This window comes from Heptranchias perlo, unplaced genomic scaffold (genome assembly GCF_035084215.1).
Source record: "Heptranchias perlo isolate sHepPer1 unplaced genomic scaffold, sHepPer1.hap1 HAP1_SCAFFOLD_97, whole genome shotgun sequence".
NCBI classification, from domain to species: Eukaryota; Metazoa; Chordata; class Chondrichthyes; order Hexanchiformes; family Hexanchidae; genus Heptranchias; species Heptranchias perlo.
The window spans coordinates 1,267,046-1,287,752 of NW_027140014.1; the positions used below are offsets into that span (position 1 = coordinate 1,267,046).

A 20,707-nucleotide genomic window follows, 5' to 3' on the forward strand; every position below is an offset into this window, starting at 1 on the left:
GTACAACACCTGGTTATAGTCCAACAGCTTTATTTGAAATCACAAAAGTTCGAAGCTTTCCTCCTTCTTCACCTGACGAAGGAGCAAAGCTCCTGAAGCTTGTGATTTCAATAAAGCTGTTGGACTAAAACATGGTGTTGTACGACTCCGTACATTTGTCCACCCCAGTCCATCACACATCTCCACATCATGAGTATATTGAAGGTTGAGATGGAAAGATTTCTGGACTCTAGGGGAATCAAGAGATTTGTGTCTCGGGCGGGGAAGGGGAGCTGAGGTCGAAGATCAGCCATGATCTTATGGAATGGCAGAGCAGGCTCGAGGGGCCGAATGCACTCCTCCTGCTCCTAATTCTTATGTTCTTATCTTATGTTCTTATTACATTGATGGGATATTCTGTACAATTATATATAGGGCACTGAGAGCATGATCTTGTGAAACTGCACATTGAACCTGGTGTTTCTTGTGTTGATGGCAACGATCTAAAGAGCTGGGGGCAGAGCACAGTGAGAGAGCATTTGACCGCAGCTGGAGAAACTTCTGGTTGAAATTCAGGTGTCGTTTTTCTGCTGCTTCTCGTTCCGCGTTCTGTGGTCAGGATGTGTTCACTCAAGCTTAGTGAAAAGACTTTCCATCTTGGGTTGTGCATCGTATCTGTACACAATAGTGTGACTCACTGCATTCATGAAACATTGCTGATTGCCGTCGTTCTTTGTCTCCCAGAATAACTGATGAATCTTCTGTTCAGGTTGGTTGTATCAACATTGGTGACTGCCAGGTACTGAGCTCCATTACCTTGTGTGCGCAAGAAGCTTTCACAGATGTGGGGGTGTAGCTCAGTGGTAGAGCATTTGACTGCAGATCATGAGGTCTCTGGTTCAAATCCACGCGCCCCCTCTACTCTTTTAAACACATCCTTTCACTCTGGCTTCCCTGCAGCTGCAGGATTATTTTTCGTGTTGAGTGAGATTGAGTCTGCAGCAGAGAAACAGGCCATTGGGCCCAACTGGTCTGTGCTGGCATTGTTGCTCCACGTGAACCTCCACCTTAATTCATCGAAGCCTATCAGCAAACACTTCAATTCCTTTCTCCTTCATTTTCTTCATCTTGCTTCTCCTTAAATGCATTGAAGCTCCTGGCCTCAACTACCCCTTATGGAAGCGAATTCCACCTTCTCACCACTCTCTGGGTAAAGAAGTTTCTCCTGAATTCCCTATTGGATTGAGTAATGACGATCTTATATTTATGACCTATGGTTTTGGATTCGCCCCCAATTGGAAACATTTTCTCCATGTCTAACAATTTCATAATATTAAAGATCTCCATCAGGTCACCCATCAGCCTTCTCTTTTCTGGAGAAAAGTGCCCCAGCCTGTTCAATTATTCCTGATAGTTATATCCTCTCAGTTCTTGTGTCATCCTAGTAGATTTTTTTGCATCTTCTGCAATGCCTCGATATCCTTTTTATAATATTGTGTAATTTTATTATTTTAAGTATTGTGTACAGATGGGGATGTGCAACCCAATGGTGTTTCATTATTGACTAGGTTGTTCATGTTTTTTGGAGGAATATATTTCTTCTGAACTCTATTGATCTCCGTTTTAAAAATTTGCCTCTGCTGTTCTATCTCTTTGTCTGTCATAACATTTTACAGTTGATCTGACGTAGTTCCATTCTGATCCTCTGAAAAGGAGCTTTGTTCCAATTTATCACTTTGCTCCTTGTCTTACTTCTGTCTTTCTCAATCTCTTAGGGTGGAGCGATTGTGGGAGTGAGTGAGTGAGTGCGACTGAGTACATGAGTCAGTGAGTGAGTGAGTGCGACTGAGAGAGTGAGTGAATCTGGGAGTGCGTGAGTGAGTGCATGAGTGAGTGAGTGAGTGCATGAGTGAGTGAGTGAGTGAATGAGTGTGACTGAGAGAGTGAGTGAATCTGGGAGTGCGTGAGTGAGTGCATGAGTGAGTGAGTGAGTTCATGTCTGAATGAGTGAACGACTGAGTGAATGAGTGTGCGTGTGTTTGTGAGTTCCGTAGTTATTTGTCTCCTGGAATAACTGATAAAGCTTATATTCAGGATGGTTGTTTCAAGATTGGTGACTGCCAGGTACTGAGCTCCGTTACCTTGTGTGTGCAAGATATTATCATCGATGTCAGGGTGAAGCTCAGTGGCAGAGCAGTTGACTATTGATTTTAGAGGTCGCTGGTTCAAATCCCGCTTTCCAGCTTACCTTTTAACTTCTTATCTTGGGAACCAGACACTCAGTCTGCCTTCCCTGCAGCAGCAGGATTGATCTTTGCATTGAGTCTCCAGCAGGGAAACAGGCCACTCATCCCGTTTCGTCCATACAGCTGTTGATGCTCCACAGGAGCCTCATCCCTCCCAACTTCATCTCACCCGATCACTCTCCCCTCCCGTCCCTTTCCCACTCCTGTGCTTATCCATCTTCCCCTTTGATCCATCTGTCCTGTTTGCTCCGACTGTTCTGGTCTCCACCAAGATGGAGACATTCCCTCTCCCTGACTGCTCTATCGAACCCTTTCATTATCTTAAAGTAAGTGTTTATTATCTGGAATGCGCTGCCTGATAGGACGGTGGAGGCAGATTCAATTGCAGCTTTCAAAAAGGGAATTGGATAAACACTTGAAGGGATTAAATTTGCAGGGCCACGGGGAAAAGAGGGGGAATGGGACGAACTGGATTCCTTTTACAAAGAGCGGCACATGCTCGATGGGCTGAATGGCCTCCTTCTGTGCTGTAATCAATCGATGATTCTATGATTCCAAGTCTGCACAGTGACTGATCAAAGTCAAAGAAACTGAGGCATGGGGAGGAGTCAGGATCTGGTTGAGGAGTCAGGCTCTGGGGGAGGATTCAGGCCCTGGGGGAGGAGTCAGGCTCTGTGGGAGGAGTCAGTCTTTGGAGGAGGAGTCAGGCTCTGGTGCAGCAATCATTCTCTCGTGGAGGCGTTCGACTATGTGGGTGGAGTCAGACTTTGGGGCGGGGTTAGTCTCTGGAGCAGGCGTTGGACGCTGGGGGCGGGGTCCGACTCTGGGGGAGGAGTCCAGTCTCTGGGGGAGGAGTCATACGCAGAGGGCGTGGTCAGACTCTGGGGGATTGGTCAAGATCTGGGGCAAAAGGGAATTGGAAGAGCTTTGGAAGGATGTCAAAAAACAATTCAGAAAGCGATGAGAAACGAGGAAATTAATTCTCAAGGAATATAAAAAGAAATAGTAAATTATTCTACAGAAGCAACAATAACAAAAGGATTAATAGGACCACCAAGGGATACTTAAGATAAACTCACAGGTAATGACAGTGAAATGGCAGATATATTGAATAGTTACTTTGCCTCAGTATTTACCAGAGGAGACTAACAAGGTGGGCAGGACATTAGAAGAAGAGATCAGAAAAGGTAAAAAGACATTTAAGAAAGAAAGGAGGGAGATAATTGATAAACTAATCAAATTTAGGGAGGGTCAAACCCCTGGTTTGGAGGAAGTTGGTCAGAACATATTAAAAGTAGTTAGGGAGGAGATAGCAGAGCTACTAATACATAATAAATAAAAACATTGACCAGAAAAGGGAATAGTGCCAGAGGACTTGCGAAGAGGTAATGTTTTTCCCAAAACAAAAAGAGGAGATGGAACAAGCCCAGGGGACTATCGACCAGGTAGCTCAAAGTCGGTGGTAGGAAAGGCAATGGAATCTTTACTCAAAGATGTAATGGAAAAATATCTCGAAAACTAAAATGTTAGAAAGAATAGTCAGCACGGATTACGGAAGGGAAGGCCATGCATGACCAAACTTATTGAATTCTTTGCAGAAGTAACAGAAAGAGTAGACAAGAGTAACACAGTTTTTGCTAGATATTTGGATTTTCAAAAGGCCTTCGATAAGCTACCCCATTGTAGCCTCATGACTGAGGTCAAAGCTTGTGGAGTCAGGGGACAGGTAGCAGAACGAATAGCAAGCTGGCTACAAAGCAGAAAACAGAGATTCCGGTTTAAAGATAGTTACTCAGACTGGTAAACAGTGGGAAGTGGTGTTGCACAGAGATCGGTGCTGGGATCACTGTTGTTCACAATTTACATTAATAATTTGGGCTCGGAAATCAGAAGTACAATTTCAAAATTTTTAGGCAATGCGATATTGGGAGTGCAGTTAATAGAAAGCAAGAATGGGTTAAAATGCAAGAAGACATTAATGAACATGCAGAATGGGCGTGTAATTGGCAAATGAATATCAATAATGATAAGTGTGAGTCGGTGCATTTTTGTAGGAAGAATAAGGAGGCCACCTATTTCTTGGATAATAATAGTCTAAATGGGGTGGAGGAGAAATGGGATCGCGGGCTATAGATTCTCAAATCACTAAAAGCAGCGATGCAGGTTTAAATGGCCATAAAAAGGCAAAGCAAGCACTGGGCTTCATTTCTAGAGGGATACAATTGAAAAGCAGGGAGGTTATGTTAAACTTGTATCGAACTTTGGTTAGTCCACACATGCAGTTCTGTACACAGTTCTGGTCTCCATATTATACAAAGGATGTAGAGGCATTTGAGAAGGTGCAAAAAGATTTACAAGGATGATACCGGAACTAAGAAAATATACCTATCAGGAAAGACTAAACAGGCTGGGGCTTCTTTCTCTGGAAATGAGAAGACCGAGGTGTGACCAGATGGAGGTCTTTAAGATAAAGAAAGGGTTTGATAGGTTAAAGGTAGAGAAAGTGTTTCCACTTGTGGGGAGTCCAAAACTGGAGGTTATCAATATCAGATAGTCACTGATAAATCCAATAAGGAATTCATGAGAAACTTCCTTGCTCAAAGAGTTGTAAAAATGTGGAACTCGCCACCACAAGGAAGAGTTGAGGAAAATAACATCGATGCAGTTAAAGGGAATCTCGATAAACACACGGAGGAGACTGGAATGGAAGGGTCTGTGGATAGGGTTAGATGAACGAGGCTCGTGTGGAACATGAACGCTGGCATAGAACAATTGAAACAAATGGCCTGCTGTGGACTCAATGCAAATGACAATCGTGCAGCTGCAGGGAAGGCAGACTGACAGTGTGACTCCCAACAGAAAACACTTAAAATGTGGAGCACGCGTGTGGAATTGAAGCAAAGACCTCTGGATTCATAGTCAAATACTCTGGTACTGAGACACACCCCCACACTTGTGCAGAGTTTTCACACACACAAGGTCATGGAACTCAATACCTGGCCATCATCAACATTGATATCGTCATGCTGAAAAGAATCTTCATCAGTTATTCTGGTGGGCAAGTAACTACGGCAATCAGAAATGTTTCATGAATGGAGTGAGTCACACTGTTGTGCGCAGATGCGATGCACAACCCAACATGGAAAGCCTTGTCACTACAATGTCAACTTTTGCAGATGACACGATATTGGGGGGTAAAACTTATACAAAGGAAGAATGGGTTAAAATGCAAGAGGAAATGAATAAACTTGCAAAATGGGCGTGTAGTTACCCAATGAATTTCAATCTAGATAAAGGTGAGTTGGTGCATTTTGGTAGCAAGAATAAGGAGGGTACATTTTTCATGGAAAGTAAGAGTCCAAACGGGGTAGAGGAGCAGAGGGATCTCGGGATACAGATTCACAAATCACTAAAAGTGGCAACGCAGGTTAATAAAGCCTTAAAAAAAGACAAATCAAGCACTGGGGTTCAGTTCTCGAGGGATAGAATTGAAAAGCAGAGAAGTTATGTTAACCTTGTGCAGTACACTGGTCAGAACTCGTTTGGACTAATGTGCACAGTTCTGGTCTCCATATTATTGATGAAGGTGCAAAAAAGATTCACAAGGATTGTCCCAAATCTGAGAGGATATACTTATTGGGAAAGATTGAACAAGTTGCGTGTGAGACAGAGACAGAGAGTAGGGATAATGGGCAGGTACTCAAATTGGCATGATATGACTAGTGGTGTCGCACAGAGGGCTGTTTTGGGGCCTAAACTATTCACTGTATTTATTAACAATTTAGATGACGGGATAGAGAGCCACATATCCAAGTTTGCCGATGGCACAAAGATAGGCAGCATTGTAAGCAGTGTAGATAGAAGCATAAAATTACAGAGACATATTAATAGATTAAGTGAATGGGCAAAACAGTGGCAAATGGGTTTCATGGTAGGCATGTGTGAAGTCATCCATTTTGGACCTAAAAAGGATAGATCAGAATACTTTCTAAATGGTGAAAAGCTCAAAACAGTGGAGATCCAAAGAGACTTAGGGGTCCATCTATATAGATCATTAAAATGTTATGGACAGGTGAAGAAAATAATCAAAAAGACTAATGGAATGTTGGCCTTTGAATCGAGAGGACTAGAATATAAGGAGTTAGAAGTTATGCTGCAGCTTTACAAAGCCCTGGTTAGAACAAACCTGGAGAGAGAACTGTGTTCAGTTCTGGGCACCGAACCTTAGGAAGGATATATTAGCCTTGGAGGGAGTGTAGATTGACTGGAATAATACCTGGACTCCAAGGGTTAAATTACGAGGAGAGATTACACAAACTAGGGTTGTATCCCTGTAATTTAGAAGATTAAGGGCTAATGTGATCCAAGTTTATAAGATATTAAGGGGAACTCATGGGGTCGATCGAGAGAAACTATTTCCGCTGGTTGGGGAGTCTCGGACGAGGGGACAGAGCCTGAAAATTAGAGCCAGGACTTTCAGGAGTGAAGTTTGGAAACACTTCTACATGCAAAAGGTGGTAGAATTTTGGAACTCTATTCCACAAACGGCAGTTCAATCGAGTTCAATTCTTCATCTTATATCTGAGATTGATGGATTTTTGTTCACCAAAGATATTAATGGATATGAGGCAAAGGCGGGTATATGGACACAGGTCACAGGTCAACCATGATCTCATTGAATGGCGGAACAGGCTCCAGGATCTCAATGCCCAACTACTGTTCTTATATACCTACAATCCTCTGTTCCTATGTGTTTCCTCGTGAAAAGAGAAGGCTGAGGGGTAACTTGATAGAACTCTTTAAGACAATGATATGTTTAGACGCGGAGAAAATGTTTCCACTCCCAGAATAACTGATGAAGATTATTTTCATTCCAGGTCAAAACCACTCGCTGTGTAAAAAAGATTTTCCTCATGTCACCTTTGGTTCTTTTGCCAATCATCTTAAATCTGTGTCCTCTGGTTCTCCGCCGTTCCGCCAATGGGAACAGATTCTCTTTATTTCCTTTATCGAAACAATTCACGATTTTGAATACCTCGATCAAATATCCTCACAACCTTCGCTGTTCCAATGAGAACAACCCCAGCTTCTCCAGTCTATCCACGTAATTAAAGTCCATCATCCCTGGAATCATTCTAGTAAATCTCTTCTGCACCCTTTCTAAGGCCTTCACATCTTTCCTGAAGTGCGGTGCCCAGAACTGAATACAATACTCCAGTTTTGGCCGATTCAGTGTTTGCTAAAGGTTCAGCAAAGCTTCCTTCCTTTTCTACTCTATGCCTCTATAAATAAAGCCCAGGATCACATATGCTTTTTTAACCGCTTTGCCAAGCTGTCCTGCCACCGTAAAAGATTTGTGCACATATACCCCCATGTTACTTTGTTCCTGCACCCTCTTTATTATTGCACCATTTAGTTTATATTGCCTCCCCTGTTTCTTCCTGCCAAAATATATCACTTCGTACTTCTCTAAGTTAAATTGAAACTGCCACGTGTCCGCCCATTCCACCAGCCTGTCTGTATCCTCTTGAAGTCTATCACTATCCTCCTCACTGTTTACTACCCTTCCAAGTTTTGTGTCATCTCCAAATTTTGAAAATGTGCACTGTATATCCAAGTGCCAGTCATTAATATATATCAAGAAAAGCAATGGGCCCGGCATTGACCCCTGGGGAACATTACTGTACACCTCCCTTCAGTCCAAAAAACAACCGTTCACCACCACTCTGTCTCCTGTCACTTGGCCAATTTTATATCCATTTTACCACTGTTCCCTTTATTCCATGGGCTTCAATTTTTCTGACAAGCCGATTGTGTGGCACTTTATCAAACGCCTTTTGAAAGTCCATATACACCACATCAACCACATTGCACTCACCGACCCTCTTTGTTTCCACATCTCAATCAAGGTAGTAAAACACGATTTGCCTTCAACAAATCCTGCTGGCTTTCCTTTATTAATCCACACTTGTCCAAGTGACTATTAATTTTGTCCCGGATTATTGTTTCTAAAAGCTTCCCCAACACCGAGGTTAAACTGACAGGCCTGTAGGTGCCGGGTTTAATCTTAGAACCTTTTTTGATCAAGGGTGTAACATTTGCAATTCTGCATTGTGGGATTATTTCAGCAATATAACACTTGACAAAAAATCAAGAAACTCTTGGTTCAAATCCATCTACCCACCTTACTGAAGGACCATTTGAGCCTCTTGTGGTGAAGTTGATTTCTAAATTTCCTGCTGCACACATTGGTCACTTTCGTTAAGACCAATTTAAGTTCCACAACCTGCAACTGAATGTATTGACTGAACATGTGTTACCATTGCTTCGCTCACTAGCTCCTCCTGTCCGCACTTGCCTAATGCCTGCTGGATGCTTACTTATTAGGCAATTAGGAAAGTAAGTGTCATGTTGGCCTTTATTGCAAGACTAAGGAAGTCTTACTACAGTTGCACAGGGCTTTGGTGAGACCTCACCTGGAGTACTGCGTACCGTTTTGAACTGCTTTTCTAAGGAAGGATATATTTGCCTTGGAGGCGGTGCAATGAAGGTTCACTAGAATAATTCCAGGGATGAGAGGGTTGTCCTATGATGGGAGATTGAGTAGAATGGACCGATACTCTCTGGAGTTTAGAAGAATGAGAGATGATCTGATTGAAGCATATATGATTCTGAGGGGGCTTGACAGTGTTGATGCTGAGAGGCTGTTTCCACTGGCTGTAGAGTCCAGAACTAGGGGGCATAGTCTCAGGATAAGGGGTTGGACATTCAAGACTAAGATGAGGAGGAATTTCTTCACTCAGAGGGTCGTGAATCTTTGGAATTCTCTACCCCAGAGGGCTGTGGATGCTGAGTGGTTGAGTATATTCAAATGTACGGAGTCGTACAACACCTGGTTATAGTCCAACAGCTTTATTTGAAATCACAAACTTTCGGAGCTTTGCTCCTTCTTCACCTGACGAAGGAGCAAAGCTCCTGAAGCTTGTCATTTCAATAAAGCTGTTGGACTATAATATGGTGTTGTACGACTCAGTACATTTGTCCACCCCAGTCCATCACCGGCATCTCCGCATCATGAGTATATTCAAGGTTGAGATGGAAAAATTTTTGGACTCTAGGGGAATCAAGAGATTTGTGGATCGGGCAGGAAAGTGGAGCTGAGCTCGAAGATCAGCCATGATCTGATGGACTGGCAGAGCAGGCTCGAGGGGCCGAATGTACGCCTCCTGCTCCAATTACTTATGTTCTTATCTTATGTTCTTTTACATAGATGGGATGTTCTGTACAATTACATATAGGGCACTAAAATCATGATATTTTGAAACTGCACATTGAACCTGGTGTCTCTTGTGTTGACTGCAACGATCGAAAGAGCTGGGAGCAGAGCACAGTGAGAGAGCATTTTGCTGCAGCTGGAGAAACCTCTGGTTGAAATTCAGGTGTCGATTTCTGCTGCTTCAAGTTCCGCATTCTATGGTCAGGATGTGTTCACTGAAGCTTAGTGACAAGACTTACCATGTTGGGTTGTGCATCGCATCTGTACACAATAATGTGACTCACTCCATTCATGAAACATTTCTCATTGCCGTCGTTCTTTGTCTCCCAGAATAACTGATGAAGCTTCTGTTCAGGTTGGTTGTCTCAATGTTGGTGACTGCCAGGTACTGAGCTCCGTTACCTTGTGTGTGCAAAAACCAACTACAGATGTGGGGGTGTAGCTCAGTGGTAGACCATTTGACCGCAGATCAAGAGGTCATTGGTTCAAATCCAGACGCCCCCTGTAATCGTTTCCGTTTCTCCTCTTGAGAGTCAAACCGTCAGTCTTCCTTCCCTGCAGCAGCAGGATTCTTCTTTTTGTTGAGTGACATTGAGTCTGCAGCAGAAAAACAGGCCATTTGGCCCAACTGGTCTGTGCTGGCATTGTTGCTCCACGTGAACCTCCACCCTACTTCATCTAAGCCTATCAGCAAACACTTCCATTCCTTTCTCCTGCATGTTTTTATCCAGCTTCCTCTTAAATGCATTTAAGCTCCTGGCCTCAACTACCCCTTATGCTGGCGAATTCTACCTTCTCACCACTCTCTGGGTAAAGAAGTTTCTCCTGAATTCCCGATTGGATTTAGTAATGACGATCTTATATTGACGACCGATGGTTTTGGACTCCCCACAATTGGAAACATTTTCTCCATGTCTAACAATTTCATAATCTTAAAGATCTCCATCAGGTCACCCATCAGCCTTCTCTTTTCGAGAGAAAAGAGCTCCAGCCTGTTCAATCTTTCCTGATAGTTATATCCTCTCAGTTCTTGTGTCACCCTAGTAGATTTTTTTGCATCTTCTCCAATGCCTCCATATCCTTTTTATAATATTGTGTATTGTTATTATCGTAAGTATTGTTTACAGATGGGGATGGGCAATCCAATGGTGTTTCATTATTGATTAGTTTGTTCATGATTTTTGAGGAATATATTTCTTCTGAACTCTATAGATCTCCGTTTTAAACATTTGCCTCTGCTGTTCTATCTCTTTTTCTGTGAAAACATTTTTCATTTAATCTGACGTAGTTCCATTCTGATCGTCTGAAAATGAGCTTTGTTCCAATTTATCACTTTGGTCCTTGTCTTACTTCTGTCTTTCTCAATCTCTTAGGGTGGAGCGATTGTGGGAGTGATTGAGTGAGCGAGTGAGTGTGAGTGAATAAGTGAGTGAGTGAGTGCGACTGAGTACATGAGTGAGTGAGTGAGTGAATGAGTGTGAACGACTGAGTGAGTGAGTGTGACTGAGTGAGTTAGTGAGTCTGTGAGTGTGTGAGTGAGTGCATGAGGGATTGAGTGAGCGAATGTGTGAGTCAGTGAGTGAGTGAAAGGACGACTTTGTGCAGAGTGAATGAGTGAGTGAGTGACGGACTGAGTGAATGTGTGAGTCAGTGAGTGTGTGAGTGAACGAGTGAGTTCATGAGTGAATGAGTGAGTGCTTTCGTGAATGTGTTAGTGAAAGACTAAATGAGTGAATGATTGAGTTTGTGAGTGAATGAGTGTGTGTGCTTGTCAGTGAATGCATGAGTTAATGAGTGAGTGAGTGAGTTGTTGAGTTAATATGTCAGTGAACGAATGAGTGAGTGAGTGAATGTGTGAGTGAATGAATGAGTGTGTGAGTGAGTGAGAGAATGATTGATTGAGTGTGTGAGTGTTTGAGAGGGAGAGTGAGGGACGGGGAGCAGGCTGGAGTGATGAAAGGTAACAACAGAGACAAGAAGACAAGAGAGGAATCACTGCTGGATCTCGTAATAGGAAGTGAAACGGAGGATATATGAAATCAAAGTGTAGGGGAACAACCAGGCAATATCGATCATAACATAATAAGGTTTAAATTAACGATTGAGAAAGAAGGACACAAACCTGTCGCCAGCAGTTTCTGCTTGCATCTGACGGACGAAAAGATACTTTTAAGCATTTTCCACTTTTATCTCCTGGAGAATTGACACTTTGGACACTCACAGCCTCTCATTTCATAGTCAGGATGTGAATTCTGCAATTTACACACTTTGCCATTCATTAAGACCCACTGCAGTTCCTCAACCTGCAAACGAACGTATTGAATTAACAAATGTTACAGTCACTTCACACACTATCTCCTCCTGTCCACACTTGCCTAATGCCTGCTGGATGATTATTTATTACATTGATGGGATATTCTGCACATTTACATACATGGTACTTGGAGCATGATGTTGTGAAACTGCACATTGAACTTGGTGTTTCTTGTGTTGACTGCAACGATCGAAAAAGCTGGGGGCAGAGCACAGTGAGAGAGGAATTAATTGCAGCTGGAGAAACCTCTGGTTGAAATTCAGGTGTCGTTTTTCTGCTGCTTCTTGTTCCGCGTTCTGTGGTCAGGATGTGTTCACTGAAGCTTAGTGACAAGACTTACCATGTTGGGTTGTGCATCGCATCTGTACACAATAATGTGACTCACTGCATTCATGAAACATTTCTGATTGTCGTCGTTATTTGTCTGCCAGAATAACTGATGAAGCCTCTGTTCAGGTTGGTTGTCTCAATGTTGGTGACTGCCAGGTACTGAGCTCCGTTACCTTGTGTGTGCAAGAAGCAATTACAGATGTGGGGGTGTAGCTCAGTGGTAGAGCATTTGACTGCAGATCAAGAGGTCTCTGGTTCAAAGCCCGACGCCCCCTGTAATCTTTTACGTTCATCCTGTTGGGAGTCAAACCGTCAGTCTTCCTTCCCTGCAGCAGCAGGATTCTTCTTTTTGTTGAGTTGCTTTGAGTCTGCAGCAGAAAAACAGGCCATTTGGCCCAACTGGTCTGTGCTGGCATTGTTGCTCCACGTGAACCTTCACCCTACTTCATCTAAGCCTATCAGCAAACACTTCCATTCCTTTCTCCTGCATGTTTTTATCCAGCTTCCTCGTAAATACATTTAAGCTCCTGGCCTCAACTCCCCCTTATGCTGGCGAATTCCACCTTCTCACCACTCTCTTGGTAAAGAAGATTCTCCTGAATTCCCGATTGGATTTGTAATGATGATCTTATATTGACTCCCCCACAAGTGGAAACATTTTCTCCATGTCTAATAATTTCATAATCTTAAAGATCTCCATCAGGTCACCCATCAGCCTTCTCTTTTCGAGAGAAAAGAGCTCCAGCCTGTTCAATCTTTCCTGATAGTTATATCCTCTCAGTTCTTGTGTCATCCCAGTAGATTTTTTTGCATCTTCTCCAATGCCTCCATATCCTTTTTATAATATTGTGTATTGTTATTATCGTAAGTATTGTTTACAGATGGGGATGGGCAATCCAATGGTGTTTCATTATTGACTAGTTTGTTCATGTTTTTTGAGGAATATATTTCTTCTGAACTCTATTGATCTCCGTTTTCAACTTTTGCCTCTGCTGTTCTATCTCTTTTTCTGTCATAACATTTTACAGTTGATCTGACGTAGTTCCATTCTGATCCTCTCAAAAGGAGCTTTGTTCCAATTTATCATTTTTGGTCCTTATCTCACTTCTGTCTTTCTCAACCTCTTAGGGTGGAGCGATTGTGGGAGTGAGTGAGTGAGCGAGTGAGTGTGAGTGAATAAGTGATTGAGTGAGTGCGACTGAATGAATGAGTGAGTGAGTGAGTGAATGAGTGTGAACGACTGAGTGAGTGAGTGTGACTGAGTGGGTTAGTGAGTCTGTGAATGTGAGTGAGTGCATGAGGGGTTGAGTGAGTGAATGTGTGAGTCAGTGAGTGAGTGAATGAACGACTGTGTGCATGAGTGAATGAGTGAGTGAGTGAGGGACTGAGTGAATGTGTGAGTCAGTGAGTATGTGAGTGAACGAGTGAGTGCATGAGTGAATGAATGAGTGCGTTCCTGAATGAGTGCGTGAAAGACTGAGTGAGTGAGTGTATGATTGAGTTTGTGAGTGAATGAGTTTATGAATGTTTGTGAGTGAATGCATGAGTTAATGAGTGAGTGAGTGAGTGAATTAGTGAGTTAATATGTCAGTGAACGAATGAGTGAGTGAGTGAATGAGTGAGTGTGTGAGTTAGTGAGAGAGTGATTGAGAGAGAGAGTGAGGCAGGAAGAGCAGGCTGGAGTGATGAAAGTTTACAACAGAGACAATCAGACAAGAGAGGAATCACTGCTGGATCTCGTAATATGAAGTGAAACGGAGGAGATAAGAAGTCAAAGTGCAGGGGAACAACCAGGCAATATCGATCATAACATAATAAGGTTTAAATTAATGATTGAGAAAGACGTCCACAAACCTGTCACCAGAAGTTTCTGCTTGGATCTGACGGACGAAAAGAGACTTTTAAGCATTTTCCACTTTCATTTTCTGCAGGATTCATACTTTGGACATTCACAGCCTCTCATTTCATGGTCAGGGTGTGAATTCTGCAATTTACACACTTCTCCATTCATTAAGACTCACTGCTGTTCCGCAACCTGCAAACGAACGTATTGAATTAACACGTGTTACATTCACTTCACACACAATCTCCTCCTGTCCACACTTGCCTAATGCCTGCTGGATGATTATTTATTATATTGATGGGATATTCTGCACATTTACATACATGGTACTGAGAGCATGATGTTGTGAAACTGCACATTGAACTTGGTGTTTCTTGTGTTGACTGCAACGATCGAAAGAGCTGGGGGCAGAGCACAGTGAGAGAGCATTTGGCCGCAGCTGGAGAAATCTCTGGTTGAAATTCAGGTGTCGTTTTTCTGCTGCTTCTCGTTCCGCGTTCTGTGGTCAGGATGTGTTAACTGAAGCTCACTGACAAGACTTTCAATGTTGGGTTGTGCATCGCATCTGTGCACAATAGTGTGACTCAACCCATTAATGAAACATTTCTGATTACCGCAGTTCTTTTTCTCCCAGAATAACTGATGAAGCTTCTGTTCAGGTTGGTTGTCTCAATGTTGGTGACTGCCAGGTACTGAACTCCGTTACCTTGTGTGTGCAAGAAGTAATTATAGAAGTGGGGGTGTAGCTCAGTGAGAGAGCGTTTGACTGCAGATTAAGAGGCTTCTGTTTCAAATCCAGACGCACCATGTGGTCTTTTACGTTCATCCTGTTGGGAGTCAGACGGTCAGTCTTCCTTCCCTGCAGCTGCAGGATCCTTCTTTTTGTTGAGTTGCATTGAGTCTGCAGCAGTAAAATAGGCCATTTGACCCAACTGATCTGTGCTGGCATTGTTGCTCCACGTGAAACTCCACCCGACTTCATCGAAGCCTATCAGCAAACACTTACAATCCTTTCTCCTGCATTTTTTTATCCAGCTTCCCCTTAAATGCATTTTAGCTCTTGGCCTCAATAACCCCTGATGCTGGCGAATTCCACCTTCTCACCACTCTCTGGGAAAAGAAGTCTCTCCTGAATTCCCTATTGGATTTAGTAATGACGATCTTATATTGATGACCGATGGTTTTGGACTCCCCCACAAGTGGAAACATTTTCTCCATGTCTAACAATTTCATAATCTTAAAGATCTCCATCAAGTCACCCATCAGCCTTCTCTTTTCGAGAGAAAAGAGCTCCAGCCTGTTCAATATTTCCTGATAGTTATATCCTCTCAGTTCGTGTGTCATTCTAGTAGATTTTTTTGCATCTTCTCCAATGCCTCCATATCCTTTATATAATATTGTTTAATGTTATTATCGTAAGTATTGTTTGCAGATGGGGATGGGCAATCCAATGGTGTTTCATTATTGACTAGATTGTTCATGTTCTTTTGAGGAATATATTTCTCCTGAACTCTATTGATCTCCGTTTTAAACATTTGCCTCTGCTGTTCTTTCTCTTTTTCTGTCAAAACATTTTACATTTAATCTGACGTAGTTCCATTCTGATCCTCTGAAAAGGAGCTTTGTTCCAATTTATCACTTTGTTCCTTGTCTTGCTTCTGTCTTTCTCAATCTCTTCGGGTGGAGCGATTGTGGGAGTGAGTGAGTGAGCGAGTGAGTGTGAGTGAATAAGTGAGTGAGTGTGACTGAATACATGAGTGAGCGAGTGAGTAAATGAGTGTGAACGACTGAGTGAGTGAGTGCGACTGAGTGAGTTAGTGAGTCTGTGAGTGTGTGTGTGACTGCATGAGGGATTGAGTGAGTGAATGTGTGAGTCAGTGCGCGAGTGAATGAACGACTGTGTGCATGAGTGAATGAGTGAGTGAGTGAGGGACTGAGTGAATGTGTGAGTCAGTGAGTGTGTGAGTGAACGAGTGAGTTCATGAGTGAATGAATGAGTGCGTTCATGAATGAGTGAGTGAAAGACTGAATGAGTGAGTGAATGATTGAGTTTGTGAGTGAATGAGAGTGTGAGTGTTTGTGAATGAATGCATGAGTTAATGAGTGAGTGAGTTGTTGAGTTAATATGTCAGTGAACGAATGAATGAGTGAGTGAATGTGTGAGTGAATGAGTGAGTGTGTGAGTGAGTGAGAGAATGATTGATTGAGTTTGTGAGTGATTGAGAGGGATAGTGAGGCAGGGCAAGCAGGCTGGAGAGATGAAAGGTTACAACAGAGACAGGCAGACAAGAGAGGATCTCGTAATAGGAAGTGAAACGGAGGAGATAAGAAATCAAAGTGTAGGGGAACAACCAGGCAATATCGATCATAACATAATAAGGTTTAAATTCACGATTGAGAAAGAAGGACACAAACCTGTCGCCAGCAGTTTCTGCTTGCATCTGAGGGACGAAAAGAGACTTGTTAGTATTTTCCACTTTTATCTCCTGGAGAATTTACACTTTGGACACTCACAGCCTCTCATTTCATGGTCAGGATGTGAATTCTGCAATTTACACACTTTGCCATTCATTAAGACCCACTGCAGTTCCGCAAACTGCAAACGAACGTATTGAATTAACACGTGTTACATTCACTTCACACACTATCTCCTCCTCTGCACACTTGCCGAATGCCTGATGGATGATTATTTATGACATTGATGGGATATTCTGCACATTTACATACATGGTACTGAGAGCATGTTGCTGTGAAACTGCACATTGAACCTGGTGTTTCTTGTGTTGATGGCAACGATCGAAAAAGCTGGGGGCAGAGCACAGTGACAGAGCATTTAATTGCAGCTGAAGAAACTTCTGGTTGAAATTCAGGTGTCGTTTTTCTGCTGCTTCTAGTTCCGCGTTCTGTGGTCAGTATGTGTTCACTGAAGCTTAGTGACAAGACTTTCCATGTTGGGTTGTGCATCGCATCTGTACACAATAGTGTGACTCACTCCATTCATGAAACATTTCTGATTGCCGTCGTTCTTTGTCTCCCAGAATAAGTGATGAAGCTTCTGTTCAGGTTGGTTGTCTCAATGTTGGTGACTGCCAGGTATTGAGTTCCGTTACCTTGTGTGTGCAAGAAGCAATTACAGATGTGGGGGTGTAGCTCAGTGGTAGAGCATTTGACTGCAGATCAAGAGGTCTCCGGTTCAAATCCAGACGCCCCCTCTGATCTTTTAAGTTCATCCTGTTGGGAGTCAAACCGTCAGTCTTCTTTTCCTGCAGCTGCAGGATTCTTCTTTTTGTTGAGTTGCATTGAGTCTGCAGCAGAAAAACAGGCCATTTGGCCCAACTGGTCTGTGCTGGCATTGCTGCTCCACGTGAACCTCCACCCTACTTCATCTGAGCCTATCAGCAAACACTTCCATTCCTTTCTCCTTCATTTTTTTATCCATGTTCCCCTTAAATGCATTTAAGCTCCTGGCCTCAACTCCCCCTTATGCTGGCGAATTCCACCTTCTCACCACTCTCTGGGTAAAGAAGTTTCTACTGAATTCCCTATTGGATTTAGTAATAACGATCTTATATTGATGACCGATGGTTTTGGACTCCCCCACAAGTGGAAACATTTTCTCCATGTCCAACAATTTCATAATCTTAAAGATCTCCATCAGGTCACCCATCAGCCTCCTCTTTTCGAGAGAAAAGAGCTCCAGCCTGTTCAATCTTTCCTGATAGTTATATCCTCTCAGTTCTTGTGTCATCATAGAATCATATGGAATCATAGAAGTTACAACGTGGAAACAGGCCCTTCGGCCCAACATGTCCATGTCGCCCAGTTTATACCACTAAGCTAGTCCCAATTTCTAGCACTTGGCCCATATCCCTCTGTACCCATCTTACCCATGCAACTGTCCAAATGCTTTTTAAAAGACAAAATTGTACCCGCCTCTACTACTGCCTCTGGCAGCTCGTTCCAGACACTCACCACCCTTTGAGTGAAAAAATTGCTCCTCTGGACCCTTTTGTATCTCTCCCCTCTCACCTTAAATCTATGCCGCCTCGTTATAGACTCCCCAAACTTTGGGAAAAGATTTTGACTATCTACCTTATCTATGCCCCTCATTATTTTATAGACTTCTATAAGATCACCCCTTAACCTCCTACTCTCCAGGGAAAAATGTCCCAGTCTGTCTAACCTCTCCCTACAAGTCAAACCATCAAGTCCCGGTAGCATCCTAGTAAATCTTTTCTGCACTCTTTCTAGTTTAATAATATCCTTTCTATAATAGGGTGACCAGAACTGTACACAGTATTCCAAGTGTGGCCTCACCAATGCCCTGTACAACTTCAACAAGACATCCCAACTCCTGCATTCAATGTTCTGACCAATGAAACCATGCATGCCGAATGCTTTCTTCACCACCCTATCCACTTGTGACTCCACTTTCAAGGAGCTATGAACCTGTACTCCTAGATCTCTTTGTTCTATAACTCTCCCCAACGCCCTACCATTAACGGAGTAGGTCCTGGCCCGATTCGATCGACCAAAATGCATCACCTCACATTGATCTAAATTAAACTCCATCTGCCATTCATCGGCCCACTGGCCCAATTTATCAAGATCCCGTTGCAATCCTAGATAACCTTCTTCACTGTCCACAATGCCACCAATCTTGGTGTCATCTGCAACCTTACTGAGCATGCCTCCTAAATTCTCATCCAAATCATTAATATAAATAACAGCGGACCCATCAATAGAGTTCAGGAGAAATATATTCCTCAAAAACCATGAACAAACTAGTAAATAATGAAACACCATTGGATTGCCCATCCCCATCTGTAAACAATACTTACAATAATAACATGACACAATATTATAAAAAGGATATGGAGGCCTTGGAGAAGATGCAAAAAAATCCCTGAGGCACACCGCTGGACACAGGCATCCAGTTTGAAAAACAACCCTCTCCAACCACACTCTGTCTTCTGTCGTCAAGCCAATTTTATATCCAATTGGCTACCTCACCTTGGATCCCATGAGATTTAACCTTATGTAACAACCTACCATGCGGTACCTTGTCAAAGGCTTTGCTGAATTCCATGTAGACCACGTCTACTGCACAGCCCTCACCTATCTTCTTGGTTAACCCTTCATAAAACTCAATCAAATTCGTGAGACATGATTTTCCTCTCACAAAACCATGCTGACTGTTCCTAATCAGTCCCTGCCTCTCCAAATGCCTGTAGATCCTGTCCCTCAGAATACCCTTTAACAACGTACCCACTACAGATGTCAGGCTCACCGGTCTGTAGTTCACAGGCTTTTCCATGCCGCCCTAGTAGATTATTTTGCATCTTCTCCAAGGCCTCCATATCCTTTTTATAATATTGTGTAATGTTATTATTGTAAGTATTGTGTACAGATGGGGATGGGCAATCCAATGGTGTTTCATTATTGACTAGATTGTTCATGTTTTTTGAGGAATATATTTCTCCTGAACTCTATTGATCTCCGCTTTAAACATTTGCCTCTGCTGTTCTATCTCTTTTTCTGTCAAAACATTTTGCAGTTAATCTGACGTAGTTCCATTCTGATCCTCTGAAAAGGAGCTTTGTTCCAATTTATCACTTTGGTCCTTGTCTTACTTCTGTCTTTCTCAATCTCTTAGGGTGGAGCGATTGTGGGAGTGATGGAGTGAGTGAGCGAGTGAGTGTGAGTGAATAAGTGAGTGAGTGAGTGCGACTGAGTACATGAGTGAGTGAGTGAATGAGTGTGAACGATTGAGTGAGGGAGTGTGACTGAGTGAGTTAGTGAGTCTGTGAGTCTGTGAGTGTGTGAGTGAGTGCATGAGGGATTGAGTGAGTGAATGTGTGAGTCAGTGAGTGAGTGAATGAACGACTGTGTGCATGAGTGAATGAGTGAGTGAGTGAGGGACTGAGTGAATGTGTGAGTCAGTGAGTGTGTGAGTGAACGAGTGAGTTCACGAGTGAATGAGTCAGTGCGTTCGTGAATGAGTGAGTGAAAGACTGAGTGAGTGAGTGAATGATTGAGTTTGTGAGTGAATGATTGTGTGAGTGTTTGTGAGTGAATGCATGAGTTAATGAGTGAGTGAGTTAGTGACTTAATATGTCATTGAACGAATGAGTGAGTGAGTGAATGTGTGAGTGAATGAGGGAGTTCACCAGTGAATGAGTGAGTGTGTTCGTGAATGAGTGAGTGAAATGCTGAGTGAGTGAGTGAATGCTTGAGTTTGTGAGTGAATGAGTGCGTGAGTGTTTTTGAGTGAATGCATGAGTTAATCAGTGAGTGAGTGAGTTCGTGAGTTAATATGTCAGTGAACGAATGAGTGAGTGAGTGAAATTGTGAGTGAATGAATGAGTGTGTGAGTGAGTGAGAGAATGATTGATTGAGTGTGTGAGTGATTGAGAGGGAGAGTGAGGCTGTGAGAGCAGGCTGGAGTGATGAAAGGTTACAAAAGAGACAGGCAGACAAGACAGGAATCACTGCTGGATCTCGTAATAGGAAGTGAAACGGAGGAGATTAGAAATCAAAGTGTCGGGGAACAACCAGGCAATATCGATCATAACATAATAAGGTTTAAATTAACGATTGACAAAGAAGGACACAAACCTGTCGCCAGCAGTTTCTGCTTGCATCTGACGGACGAAAAGAGACTTTTTAGCATTATCCACTTTTATCTCCTGGAGAATTTACACTTTGGACACTCATAG

General features: G+C 42.9%; 4 non-coding genes across 4 annotated transcripts; all 4 read left to right on the forward strand.

Moving 5' to 3' along the window:
* Window positions 1-825: 825 nt before the first annotated feature.
* On the forward strand, window positions 826-897 carry trnac-gca (transfer RNA cysteine (anticodon GCA)). The gene has a single exon. It is a non-coding gene; the product is annotated as a tRNA-Cys (tRNA).
* A 9,036-nt stretch (window positions 898-9,933) lies between these two features.
* trnac-gca (transfer RNA cysteine (anticodon GCA)) lies at window positions 9,934-10,005 on the forward strand. Its single transcript has one exon. It is a non-coding gene; the product is annotated as a tRNA-Cys (tRNA).
* A 2,343-nt stretch (window positions 10,006-12,348) lies between these two features.
* Window positions 12,349-12,420, forward strand: trnac-gca (transfer RNA cysteine (anticodon GCA)). The gene has a single exon. It is a non-coding gene; the product is annotated as a tRNA-Cys (tRNA).
* Window positions 12,421-17,128: 4,708 nt separating this feature from the next.
* Window positions 17,129-17,200, forward strand: trnac-gca (transfer RNA cysteine (anticodon GCA)). The gene has a single exon. It is a non-coding gene; the product is annotated as a tRNA-Cys (tRNA).
* Window positions 17,201-20,707: the final 3,507 nt, after the last annotated feature.